Raw genomic sequence first — 13,349 nt, forward strand, 5'->3', positions numbered from 1 at the left:
AGATACCCTTAAAGGAACAACTCCACACAATTTTCAACGTACTAGTAGCTATCATACCAGGTTATCTATTAATTGTGTTTCTCACATGGAAGCAGCAACCTGGTGTATGTAAGTTCCTTCATGTCTAGCTTCAGGATCATTTATTCCTCCAAACCCCTTGCACAACTTGCACTTTTGCACCACTGGTTCCTATATCAAGGCCATACCTTGATTAATCCTTAAACCTTACTTTTAATGAGACATCTGGTAGGCTATATATCAACATTTACTCTCATAATCGCAACAGCTCACAGTTTTGGCAACTTTGGTTCCTTTTTGGGAGGGAACTTCTTCAGGCTGCATCTCCAGTGCACTGAGGTAATTGCAGTCTAAGACTTGAACATACCATGTGTTGTGGCCTAGTCTTGGTCCTCAGGAGTTGCCAAATGAAACAGTTGAAGTATATGGGGGGTCATCTGAACACTGATGCACTTTGTCTTCCATTTGGTTATGATGTGTCCATGGACTCTTACCATGTTGTTATTTGATGAATGCTTGCAGGACATAATTTCTTACTTTTACACTTCCTCTTTCTTAACAACACTTGTAATTTCTGACTAAATGCACAATGTATTTTTACCTCACTTTTTTCCACACCTTTATCATATTTGTATTCACATTTTTTACATGTCACTAACACTGGAGTTGCATTAACAAACTGGCCCCTTCATCCACATCACCTTCTTCAATAAATCAGGATCAAACAACTCCATAGGTATTGTATCAAATTGCAGCAAAGTCCCATTCCACCCATACTTTTCCAGAAACACTTTCACATTAATCAGTCCATCATATATGCTTTATGAAAACTATTTGTTTTATCTTTGTTAACTATTGATACCTCTATCTTAATAATATTCAGGTGCAGAATGTAATTTGAAAAGAAAACGTGTGACATTTTGTTTCAATATTTCAGACTGATCTTTTTCAGATACACCAATGTGGGTTTCTAAGAGTCTGTATTTTGTCTGCGATTACCATAAGTGTTTTGGGGGGAGGTATTTTCATGTAGAATGATTGCTAATCTCTATGTGCTTGTTATGACCGGCTGTAATACTTTTTTTCTCTTGTTCTCTTTTTGTTCCTTTATTTCTGATGTTTGAAACCATTCTGTTCTAGAACCTTGTTTGTTAAAATTGTTGAGAAATGGAAAACATTTTTCTGCCTGTTTCATAACCAGAGTTCTTATCCTTCTATTAGTGTTCATGAATATGTCACTCCTGTATTAGTTTTATCATTTTATGTACAACTTCCATGTAGTCAGTGTAGCCCTTTTACCTGGAAGCGGCACTTCCAGAATAATTGCTTGCCACACATATAACATCCCATCACTTACACTGGACATATCACTTTTTCTTTCAGGTGTTTCCATGCTTAATGCAAAACAAGTCTGTCGTGGTTTGACCGGAAATGGGACATCTGGGATATGTTGTTTTGCTGTGGTTACCAATGGGTAATTGGAATTTAAGATGGGCACTTAGTTTGACCAGTGGGACATTTGGATCCGCCTCTTGAGACTACGAACCCAAGGGGTTAAAAGCAGGGCTCTTGGCCTTCGGAGTCCTCTTGGGATTTCCGGCGTGAAGAAGTCTCTCCCCCGGCCCAGTTTCTGGCTGGGCTGGGGGAGGGGAAAGCCACGTGGCCCTTCTACGGTAGGCCCGGGTTCGGAGGAAGGGTGGCAGACCCTTGAGCGACCTGTTTATTCCCCCCCCAGAGAATGCAGCCCGTGCTCGAACTGTATATCTTGAAACTTGATATCATGTGCCGGCAGGCAGCACGGCTGGGAGGAGAAAGGGGGGGGCAGCGGGCAGTCCGGCCGCCTGGGAGAGCTTTTAACCCTTTGGGGAATGAAGGCTTCGCAGAACATTGCCTTTCCTGGGAAAGGGATAGGAGTGGAAGATGAAGGAAGAAAATCAGGCCAGTAAGGAGGGTCTGGCAAAGGGAGAAGAGAGATGTTGAAGGAATGGAGGAAGATGGAGTGGCAGTTTTTGCTGGACTCTTTTTTGTTGTATTTCCATGGGCTGTTTCCTGGTGATGCAGAGGCTGTATTGCAGGGGGAAGCGGAGGCTCGGCGTCAAGAGAGTTTGGTTTTGAGACCCCTCGGCCCCAGGGGGTATAGAAGACATGGGGGGGACAGAGGTCCCAGGATTGTGACTGTACTCTGCTTGGAACGAGACGAGGCATTCTTGAAAGGCCCTGAAGGCAGGCCCCTGCCCCATCCCATGCCAGGTGGTGAGAGCACCTCGGCATGGAAAGGAGATGTCACGAGATAGCAAGATACCGGGCGGATTGCTGATTGTGACAAGAAGTCCATGGCACAAGGAAGGACTCCGTCTATCCCTTATGAGCTGAAGATTTGATTTTTTTTTCCAAAGGGTGGTGCCAGACCGAGTGTGGATAATTTTTTGGGAAATGTAAATGTGTTTGGGAATTTGGTGGGAGGAGGATAAGGAAGTGTTTCTGTGTAGTTTTCATTCTCCTTGTTTTTTTCCCCTGTGTGTGTGTAGTTTAGTAATTGTGTGTGTAGTTTAGTTAATAAACTTCTCTTTATGTTTAAGTTGGAGCCTGCTTTGCTTATTTCCTGGCCACATCTCACAGCAGATATCAGGTAAAAGGTATATTTATGGGGGCCCTGGCTTTGCCAGGCCTAAACCATAACAAAGTCTTATCATGGAAATTTGTTTCCTATTGTAGTCTTTATGACTTGGAATGTATTTAAAACCAAATTCACTGCTGTTCCTTATTTCTCTTCTTTCACTTATTTTAATATTTTTCTATAATAGGCTTTCCTATAGCCCTATAAATATGCACTGCTCTTGGTATTGCCATGTCCACTTCTTGTAGTAAAACAACTTTGACTTAGTTACTAGTTCTATGGAGCTCATTCCTACCTGGAAGCAGGTTTCATACAAGGAAAATGGGATCCTGCTCGCATTAAGTGCAGGAAGTCTGTTGGCTTTTAGTATTTTGTGTTGTTGCTTTTTTAAGAACCTTAGTTAACATTTTATAGTCTCCTGGTTTCCTTAGTAATGACTCTGGATGTGTTGCACAGAAAAACACAGAGGACTTCATCCTTGCTTTCCTCCCAAAGAAATTTGGAAATGCTCTATTCAAGCAGCTCTTTTTTTCATCCAAGACTTCTCTTCTTATACCATGCAACACAGGCATGCTAAGACTCTGGTCTTTCTTTTCTTGCATCGGTCATTTAAGAAGGATGTAGCATTGTCAAAAAACAAGACTTTGGTCCCAAAGCAGGTGTTCATACCTGCAGACTTCAGACTTTCAACAGGGAGAGGCACGTAGCTTGTTCTATTTGGAATAAGTCTGACACTGAAGGAGGCCATAGGAATTTTATTGCTGAGTTCAGCAGGAAAAGAATGTGGATCCCATTTTGTTTCTGTTGTGAGCCGATGACTTGACTCTATTTTTCTTACCCAGGTGAACAAACCTACAAATGTTTTTCCAGCACATTTTCAACCATGACAATCAGCCAGCTAAAACAGCATTCCTTGAGAGTGCATGGAAAAGCACTGATACTACCAAAACCCCATGCTGTCAGCCTCTCAGGCTCACTTGGCTACTGCACCTCCAAGAAACACACTTCTGCTGAAGAGGTGGAGGACTCTAATGGTAAGAGGTGCCTCAGAGCAAGAATGTAACTGTCTAAAATACTACTTAATAATATTATTGTTATAATTTAAAAATTAAGGCAGCAATTAAAAAAATACAAAGTTGTATGAAAAGCAAGAATAAAGGTGATGTTCTAGTACTTGACCTACAGTTGAATCTCACCAGTTTATTCTTTACCAACTTATCCTGCCAATAGCTGTCCTTTGGAATAAGTCAAGATCACCTTACTTTTCAGCAAAGATTTATAACACAGGAAATTTTAAATGGCAGAGCTCTCATCAAAATTCAGTGAGAAAGAGAGCATCTAATTCCATTTGCATTTCTAAAAAACACTCTTTTATCTTGTTATCAGAGAAGTTTATTGAAGCCACAAGATTAAATGTAAAAAGTAGAGGGAATAGCTAGACAACTTTCTATTTTATGGATTTTTCTGGAAATGAGTGTGTACACAGATCCTAATGTTTGAAATACATACAGATGGCTTATTTTTAACCTTTGCCTTGTATTTAGGTTATGGAGTTTTAATGCTTCTGCTACGAATGAGAATCCTGGGGCAGTTTTAGGCCCCTCACAACAAGAAAGACATTGAGGGGCTGGAGTGTGTCCAGAGAAGGGAATGGAGCCGGAGAGGGTTCTGCAGCACAAGGAGTGGCTGAGGGAGCTGGGGAGGCTCAGCCTGGAGAAAAGGTGGCTCATGGGGGACCTTCTGGTTCTCTATAACTCCCTGACAGGAGGGTGCAGCCAGGTGGGGGTCAGGCTCTGCTCCCAGGGAACAAGGGACAGGATGAGAGGAAATGTCCTTAAGCTGTGTTAGGGAAGGTTTATATTAGATATTAGGAAAAATTTCTTCCCTGAAAGGAATGTCAAGTATTGAAACAGGCTGCTGAGGGGGGTGATGGAATCAACATCCCTGGAAGCGTTCCAAGGGCATGTGGATGTGACACTTGTGGACATTGTTTAGTGGTGAACACAGTGGTGCTGGGTTAATGGTTGGAACCAATGATCATAGAGGACTATTCCAATTCATTAATAATTCTACGAAAATGTTTCAAAAGCAGCCTTGACAGTATTTACTGAATTCTTAAAATGCATATTAAATAAGACTTTTAAAATAATCTTTTAAATGTCAATTGTGTTCAGAGGGGGTGATGTTATTTCTATTGTGATTATTTTAATTTTTCTTTTTTTGAATATAAAAGCAGTCAGGGCATAACACTCTTTTCCATTATAGCTTCTTTGCATCATCATAGCAATGTAAAGTATCCATAGGATAAATGAGAATTATTTTCTGTATGTTTGCTGGTAGCAGCAGGCAGGCAAGGAGACCACACAGCTTCTGAGGGTGTTAATTAGATGAGGGTTTATTGGGGGTCCCACCTCTGGGAGCAGCATGGTTTCTTAGGGAAAAGGGAGGAGGGAAGGGGAGAGAGGGAGAGGGAGAGCCTAGGGAGAAAAGGGCCAAGAAAAAGTCTGGTCTCCCTCGCACAGCTTAACAGGGAGATTCAAAGTGGGTGTGAAATAAGACTAAGGCCAATGGGATTACAGATACATGATACTTCAGGAGAGGATCACAGGCATGGAATAAACTGTACATTTTCGAGGGGTGAGACAGAGAATACCATTTAAATAAAATGTAACACCACGCTTCCCCTCACCCCTCCCTCCTTCCCAGCTCTATCTCCAACCCCAGCAGGACAGGTAGATGGGAATGGGGGTTATGTTCAGTTCACCCATTGTTTTCTCCTGCTGCTCAGGGAGACAAGTCATTCCCCTGCTCCACTGTGGGGTCCCTCCTATAGGAGACAGTTCTCTGTGAACTTCTGCACTGTGAGTCCATCTAATGAGCAATAGATCTCTGCCAACTGCTGCAATGTGAGTCCATCCTATGGGCAACAATCCTCCCCAAACTGCTGCAGTGTGGGTCACTCTTCCACGGGGCACAGTCCTTCAAGGACAGGTTTCTTCCAGTGTAGGCTTCTCTCTCCACAGGCCTCCCATGGGGTCACAGCCTCCTCTCAGGCATCTACCTGCTCTGGCACGGGGCTCCTCCATGGGCTGCAGGTGGATCTATACATCCTCATGGATCTCCATGGGCTGCAGGGGCACAGCACCTTCATGATGGTCTTCACCACAGGCTGCAGGGGAATCTCAGCTCTGGTGCCTGGAGCACCTCCTCTCCCTCCTTCTCCACTGACCTTGGTGTCTGCAGAGTTGTTCTTCTCACATGTTCTCACCCTGTTCTTCCATGGCCACAATTATAACTGCACAATCACTTTTTTCTTTCTTCTTAAATGTTATCACAGATGTGTTGCCACCATTTCTAATTGGCCCAGCCTTGACCAGCAGTACATCAGTCTTTGTAGCTGCCAGGGAGTGGCTCTGTTGGACATGGAGGAAGCCTCTAGCAACTCCTCGCAGAAGCTACCCCTGTAGCCCCCCTGCTCCCAAAGGTTGGCCATACAAACCTAATATAGTCTTCTCACTCTCCAAGCTGTTGCCACTCACAACTATATGCTTTCCCACCAATGTATGAGATGGTAATTTTGAGTCCCATTGAATTTCAGTAGTGATTATATTATTAAATCCCATAGATTGCTACTAAATCTCTCCACGTTTAGCATTATCTTATTTATTTTTTAAAGTATTATTATGTCATGGTTTGACACTGACCCAAGGCCAGGCACCCACGAGAGTTGCTTGGTCACCCTCCCCTGCCACAGCTGGGCAGCGGAGAAGGGAAAAAAAATTGAGGAAGGGTTCATGAGTTGAGATAAGGACCGGGAGAAAACACTCCAAAGGCAAAATAGGCTCACTTTAAGGCTGGAAAGTGAATTTATTACTAACAGAATCAGAGGAGGATAATGAGAAGTGAAATAAGCCCTTAAAATACCTTTTCCCCCCCAGCCCCTCCTTCCTTTCCACCAACAGTGCAGGAAGACAGGGCATGAATGTTTTTGAGTCAGTTCATCACCAAGATTTTCTTCCACTGCTTCAGGAGAGGAGTCCTTCCCCTGTGAGACCATGGGGTCTCTCCCACGGGAGGCAGTTCTCTGAACTTATCCAGTGTGGGTCCACTCTCACAAGCAGCAGTCCTACTGCACCTGCTGCAGCATGAACTTCCCCCACGGGCACAGTCCTCCCAAAACTGCTGAAACATGTGTCTCTCCATGGGGTACAGTCCTCCAAGGACAGGCTGCTCAAGCCTGGAAGCAAGGGCCCTCTCTCTCCACCGGGTCTTCCACTGGATCACAGCCTCCTCCAGGCATCCACCCACTCCAGCATGGGCACCTCCCCCATGGGCTGCAGGTGGATCTCTGCATCCCCTATGGACCCATGGGCTCTGGGATTCACATTCTCTGAACCTGAGAGAAGCAGTGAGAGAAGCATAGAAAAGAATGATCAAAACAATTCTTATCTCATTTGCTGCTCCTGTGTTGTGCCAAAGTAGAATGCAATATGGAGATGGTTTACCCAAAGTGATGTTGTTTTGTTATCTTGGGCTATCAGGGACAAGGGAGTGTCTAGACTGTCGGTCAGGAGACAGTCACAAGATTTAGTTCAGTTGAGTGCTTGTGCAGTTTCAGTTTAGATGTAGTGTAATATAGTGTAATATAGTATAGAATAATACAGTATAATAAAGTAATTAATTAGCCTGATATCAATGGAGTCAGATGCATCATTCTTCTCGGACGAGGGATCACCTGCTTTTTACAATAATTTTCTGCTGGGGAACTGTGGTGGTGTTCGCAGGGGTCCCAGGACGAGGGAAGAGATGAGAATCTTGACTCCATGTTTCATAAGGCTGATTTATTATTTTATTATATACATTATATTAAAAGAAAATTATATATTAAAATTATACTAAAAGAATAGAAAAAAGGATTTCATCAGAAGGCTAGCAAGGAATAGAAAGGAATGATAATAAAATCTTGTGACTGACCAGAGAGTCTGAGACAGCTGGACTGTGATTGGCCATTAATTAAAAACAAGCACATGAGACTAATCAAAGATGCACCTCTTGCATTCCACAGCAGCAGATAATTATTGTTTACCTTTCATTTCTGAGGACTCTCCTAGCAAAAGGATATTTCATATAATATCATGGCGACATGGGACAACCTGCTTTACCATGGTCTTCACCACAGCCTGCAGAGGAATCTCGGCTCCAGAGCCTGGAGCACCTCCTCCTCCTTCTTCTCTACTGACCTTGGTGTCGCCATGTTGTTTTCCCTCCCATGTTCTCACCTACTCCTCTGACTAGAAGCAAAACTGTGTGACTTTGTTTGGATTTTATTCTTAAATATGTCATCACAGAGGTGTTACCAACCTCTCTCATTGGCCCAGTTTTAGTCAGCAGTGTGTCTCTCTTTAGAGCCATAAGGGCTTGGCTCTGCTGAACATGGTGGAAGCTTTCAGCAGCTTTTCACAGGAGCCATCTCTGTGGCCCCCTGCTACCAAAAACCAGGCCATGGAAAACCAAACCAACACATATTATTGTTTTAAATTATTATTATTATTTGTACAGTCCTACTTGCTTTTCTGTCGCAATAGGACACAAAATAAAATGACGCAGACACTGGAACTCCAACGTAAGAAGAAGGGAAGCTTATTTCCTGACTCCAATATTTACAGAGTTTCAAAAGTGACAGTGGATTGGAGGATGAAATTGCCACCTCTCCAATGACACTGGACAAACCAACAGTCCATCAAATTTCTCCTCCAGAAAAGAATGTAAAACAATAGTTATTTCCATAAAGTGCGTGAGAAACTTCATTACAAGAATGTAAACATCAGAAGACTTAGAAGAACTTAGAAGAACAGGGCGACATCTCACCCTTTTTCCATTTAAAAAGAAAAAGAAAAAATGAACAACGTGAAAAAGAAAAATGATCAATGTTCAGTGTCCACTCGTGGAGGAATCATCGGAGTCATCTGCATCCGAGTCATCACTCCCTGATTCATCCACTTGATGACTTTCAGTTTGGTCACGGTTTCCATTTTGCCTGTCAGCCGGATTCTGTCTCTGTGGTCGCAGGTCAGGACCAACACACTTCGAAGGTACCCAGCGTACCCCAATATCTATGGATATGCACACATACCCGCGTCCCAAAGTGATAAGGTCATAGGGACCTTCCCACTGTTTGGTGACTAAATTCCACACCCGGACCTTTGCTCGAGGGTGATGTGTCTCGTCCGCAGCCTGCAACGAAAGGTGATGATTCAAAATGAAAGGATTATTTGAGTTCTGTGGCACAGTAAGATGATTGATGGTGTACAAAGCTTTTGCCATCCAACTGTGCAGGGTTTCACCCTGCATTCCCCATTTTTATTTTTGAAGAACCCGCTTCAGAGTACCATGAGCGCGTTCTACAATAGCTTGACCAGTCGGAGAATGAGGGATACCAAACCTGTGTGACACACCCCACAACTGCTGGAAGTGCCGCACCTTCTGCGATGCGTAAGCAGGACCATTGTCAGTTTTCACAGCAGAAGGTATGCCCAGAACAGCAAAGGCCTGCCTCCAGTGGGCAAGGACATCACAGGCCTTCTCCCCAGTGTGAGCAGAAGCCCACATCGCAGAGGAGAACATGTCCACAGTGATGTGCACATACTTGAGCTGGCCAAACTCGGCAATCTGGGTGACATCAGTCTGCCAAAGCTCCAAAACCCTAAGGCCTCTGGGGTTTACCCCTGCCAGCAAAGGCGCAGCAAGCACATGGCAGTTGTCACACGACTTGACAATGTCTCAAGCCTCAGTTGGCATCAGCTAAAACTGCTTCTGCAGGGTATGTGCATTCTGATGGAAAAACCCATGCAGTGCCTTGGCCTGTGTGAGTGTATCAGGCTGAGGTGCTACCCACGCTGGGTTAGCCAAATTGTCAGCCCTCACGTTACCTTCCACTACAAATCCTGGAAAATTGGTGTGACTCCTCACATGCAGAACGTAGAACGGATGAACCTGGGCCTGAATGGCACACCACAAGGTCTTCAGTAAATGAAACAAGGCAGGATTACTGACCTCCTTCAAAACTGAATGACCCAACTCCTGTGTGATGTCAGCCACATAGGCAGAATCTGTGACCAAATTGAAAAGTTCCTGGGAAAATTTCTCAAATGCAATTGCAGCAGCCCTCAATTCAACCAATTGGGCTGACCCATCATCATGACCTTCCAGGACCTGCCACTCAGATCCATCCCTCCAAGTAACAATGGCCTTTCCTGTTGTCCAGGTTTAGAGCAAATTTGGGGAAAAATCCCCCAAAGGAGCTCTGGTGGGAAAAGCAGATCCAATCGGCCCCTCCCCCCAACTGGTCCAGGAGGGAAAAAATACCTCCTTGGAGAAAAGTGGAAAAAACTGTTTATTAAACAAGAAAACCAAAACAATATCAAACAATGAGACCCCTTGCCACTCTAAAAGAGATGACAAACTGAGAAAACCCCGTCCTCGGGTTGCAGGTCACTCAGTCTCTGATCAGTCCCTCCAGTGCTGGAAATGTCGCGGGCCAGGCCCAGTCCGGTGGGCCACAGATGCAGCTGCTGGTGCTCTCCTGGGTGTTCAGTCCAGAGCAGTTTCAAGAGGTCCAAAGAAAAGGGAAAAAAAAAAACAAACAGTCCAGGGAACTTATTTGCGTCAGCTAGCTAACACTAACTAAAAAGCAAAAGAAGAGCTCTGTCCTGCTGTCTGTTCATCCACAAACAACACAGTCCAGGAGCAGGAATGTGGAGGAGTGCGGTGTCTGAAAACAAACTGCGCGCTTCTTCCCTTCCCCCCCTTCACTCTCTGGAACACTCTTAAAGGTAAAAAACTTATTATTCTACATAAACAGAATGAGACGATTGGGGATAAAAGCATCATATAGTCAACCCAGGACACCTGTTTTCCCCGAACCGTCAGTGAAGACGGTGGGTCCTTGCACTGGTTCCTGACTATTTTTGGGCCGCAAAGAGATTTGTGTAAATTTCGCCACCTGCAGTAGCTTGTGGCTGGGCAGATGATAAGTGATCTGCCCTGAGAAGTTTTCCAGAGTACTTTGCAGGGTAACACTGTTTGCAAAGCTCCAGTCAAAATCCTCCCACTGTACCGGGAGTATGATTTTTGCGGGATCTGCACCCATCAATTGCAAACACTGTTGCCGGCATTTGATTATCAAGTGAGCAATTAGCTAAAACAATGTGGTCACCATCTTCTGCAGCTCATGGGGCAAGAAAACCCATTCCAAAATGTGCAAGGAATCGGACCATTTGTCACTCCATTGGCTAATGATGCCTGTGGGATGAGAATCTGAAGTGGTAATGAACACAGTGACATCAATGAAAGGATCAATGCGATAAACCTGGCAAGCAGAAACAGCTTGCTGAACCACCTCCAACGCCTTATGTGCCTCAGGGGTCAATGTGTGAGTTGACTTTAAATCAGTCTCCCTTTAACAAATCATAAAGAGAATACAGTTGTGCGTCGGTCACTCCCAAGTACGGACGTAACCAAGTGATGACACCTACCAATTTCTGAGCATCATTCAGTGTCTTCACCGAATGCACAAATTGCACCTGCTGGTGTCGGATTGTCCGTTCCAGAATTTTGACCCCCAAATACTTCCAAGACGTTTGTTGTTGAACCTTTTCTGGAGCCACCTGCAGCCCATGAGAATGCAAAGCATCGAGCAACTGAGGCTGTATCCTCGGTAGCTCATCCCGGCTGGACGCAGCCACCAAAATGTTGTCCATACAATGATAAAGATGGGCATCAGGAAACTGTTTGTGAACTCCAGACAAGGCACGGGCCACATACCATTGGCACACGGCCAGAGAATTGTGCATGCCTTGGGGCAAAGTCCTCCATTGATATTGCTGTGCGGGCTCAGCATTGTTAATTGCTGGCATTGAGAAGGCAAATTTTGGTCTGTCATTGGGATGCAAAGGAATTGTAAAAAAACAATCCTTCAAATCCACGATGAGGACTGGCCAATCTGTGGGAAGCATGGTAGGCAACGGCATGCCCACCTGCAACGTTCCCATGCTTTTCATCACGGCATTGACCTTTCAGAGGTCTTGTAACAACCTCCATTTCCCAGATTTTTTCTTGATACAGAAGACAGGAGTGTTCCAGGGACTGGTAGAAGGCTCCAGACGACCCTGGTCTAACTGCTGCTGCACCAGGTTTCGAAGGGTGACTTATTTGTCTTGAGGGAGGGGCCACTGGTTCTCCCAAATGGGTTTGTCCACCAGCCACTGTATAGGAGATGTAGGACACTGCGCCCTTCATTGCAGTGGCCCGCATCAAAAATCCATCCCGATGCGCACCCCCCACGTGGACAGAACATCCCTTCCCCAGAGGTTAGCAGGAATAGAAGTAACATGAGGTCAAATCAAGGCCGTCTGTCCCTCCGGGTTCACGACCAGCACAGGCTGCTGGCTCATGTAGTATTACGCCGTTCCTCCCAATCCCGTGACAGGCGTCTCCACCGGATCCAAGGGCCACTCTGGGGGCCAGGCGGCAAGGGAGAGAACTGTGATGTCTGTGCCACTATCAAGAAGCCTGTGGAGGCAGATCTCTGGCGGCATCGCACCAGGGATGGACAGGGTGCACAGCATCTCGGGACGTTCTTTGGTCAGGACAGCGGTCCAGTGAACTTGAGGCAGCCCAGTGGATCTGAAGCCACCGTCTCCACGTGACCGGTCAACTGTCCTGTGAACAGAAGACTTAAAGGGCACAAGTTGAGTGATCCGCAATCACTTCAGGATAGTGACGAGGAGGTGGATGTGGAGACCATGGCACAAATCTGTCCCATGAAATCCGCATCAATGAGTCCCGAGTGCACAATGATGCCTTGAAGGGTGGCACTAGATCTCCCCATAAGGAGAGAACTCATGCCATCACCCAAGGAACCAAAGGCATCCAGGGAGACCTTGTGTATTTTGCAAGAATCTAAGAAAACTGTTGCTGCTGTGCAAACATCAACACCTGCTGAGCTGCAGGTGCTGGCTGCAAGCCGGCAAACCAAACCTCCATCGGCCCCGAGGCTTGGAGAGAAGCTTGTGTCTGGGCATGTCTCCCCTTCACGCTCTGCTTCCCATTTCCCGAGCCCGGCAAAGCCTGGCCATTAACATGAACAGTCGCCTTACAGACATTTGCAGTATGGTTCGGCCTTCCACACCGACCACACAAAAACAAGGGAGTTGTGACCTTTTGTGCTTTCTTTCCCTGTTTCTTTCTGGTCTGAGCATTCCCCTGCTGTTGCTGCCTGCCCTGTGGCACTGCCCAGACTGGCTGCACAGTAGCAGCCATGGCAGGCAGCACAGCAGTAGACAAGGCAGCCATCTTATGTCCTGAGGTGCCTATAGTTGCACAGGCCTCTGCCATCTGGGAGATGGAAGGATCACCAGGAAGAGCCTCTATGATTCTCCTACAATCGTCATTGCACTTACATCTTGCAAGGTGTGCAAGCACAAGCCTCCTTGACTCAGGATCTGCCACCTGCTTCTCCACAGAGGCAGTCAGCCTCCCTGCAAATCGTAGGAAAGACTCATCAGTCCCCTGGACAACAGTCGCAAACAACTCCTTTGGAGCAGCCAGTTCTATGGTCTGAACCAATGCTGCCATGCCTATTGTCTGGCACTGGTCAAGCACAAGGATCCTGCAGACCCAGTGTAGCATTCTGTTCCACTGCCCTGGCTGCCAA

This window comes from Melozone crissalis, unplaced genomic scaffold (genome assembly GCF_028551555.1).
Source record: "Melozone crissalis strain CALT ecotype California unplaced genomic scaffold, PUWL_Pcris_2 ptg000035l_1, whole genome shotgun sequence".
Lineage (NCBI taxonomy): Eukaryota > Metazoa > Chordata > Aves > Passeriformes > Passerellidae > Melozone > Melozone crissalis.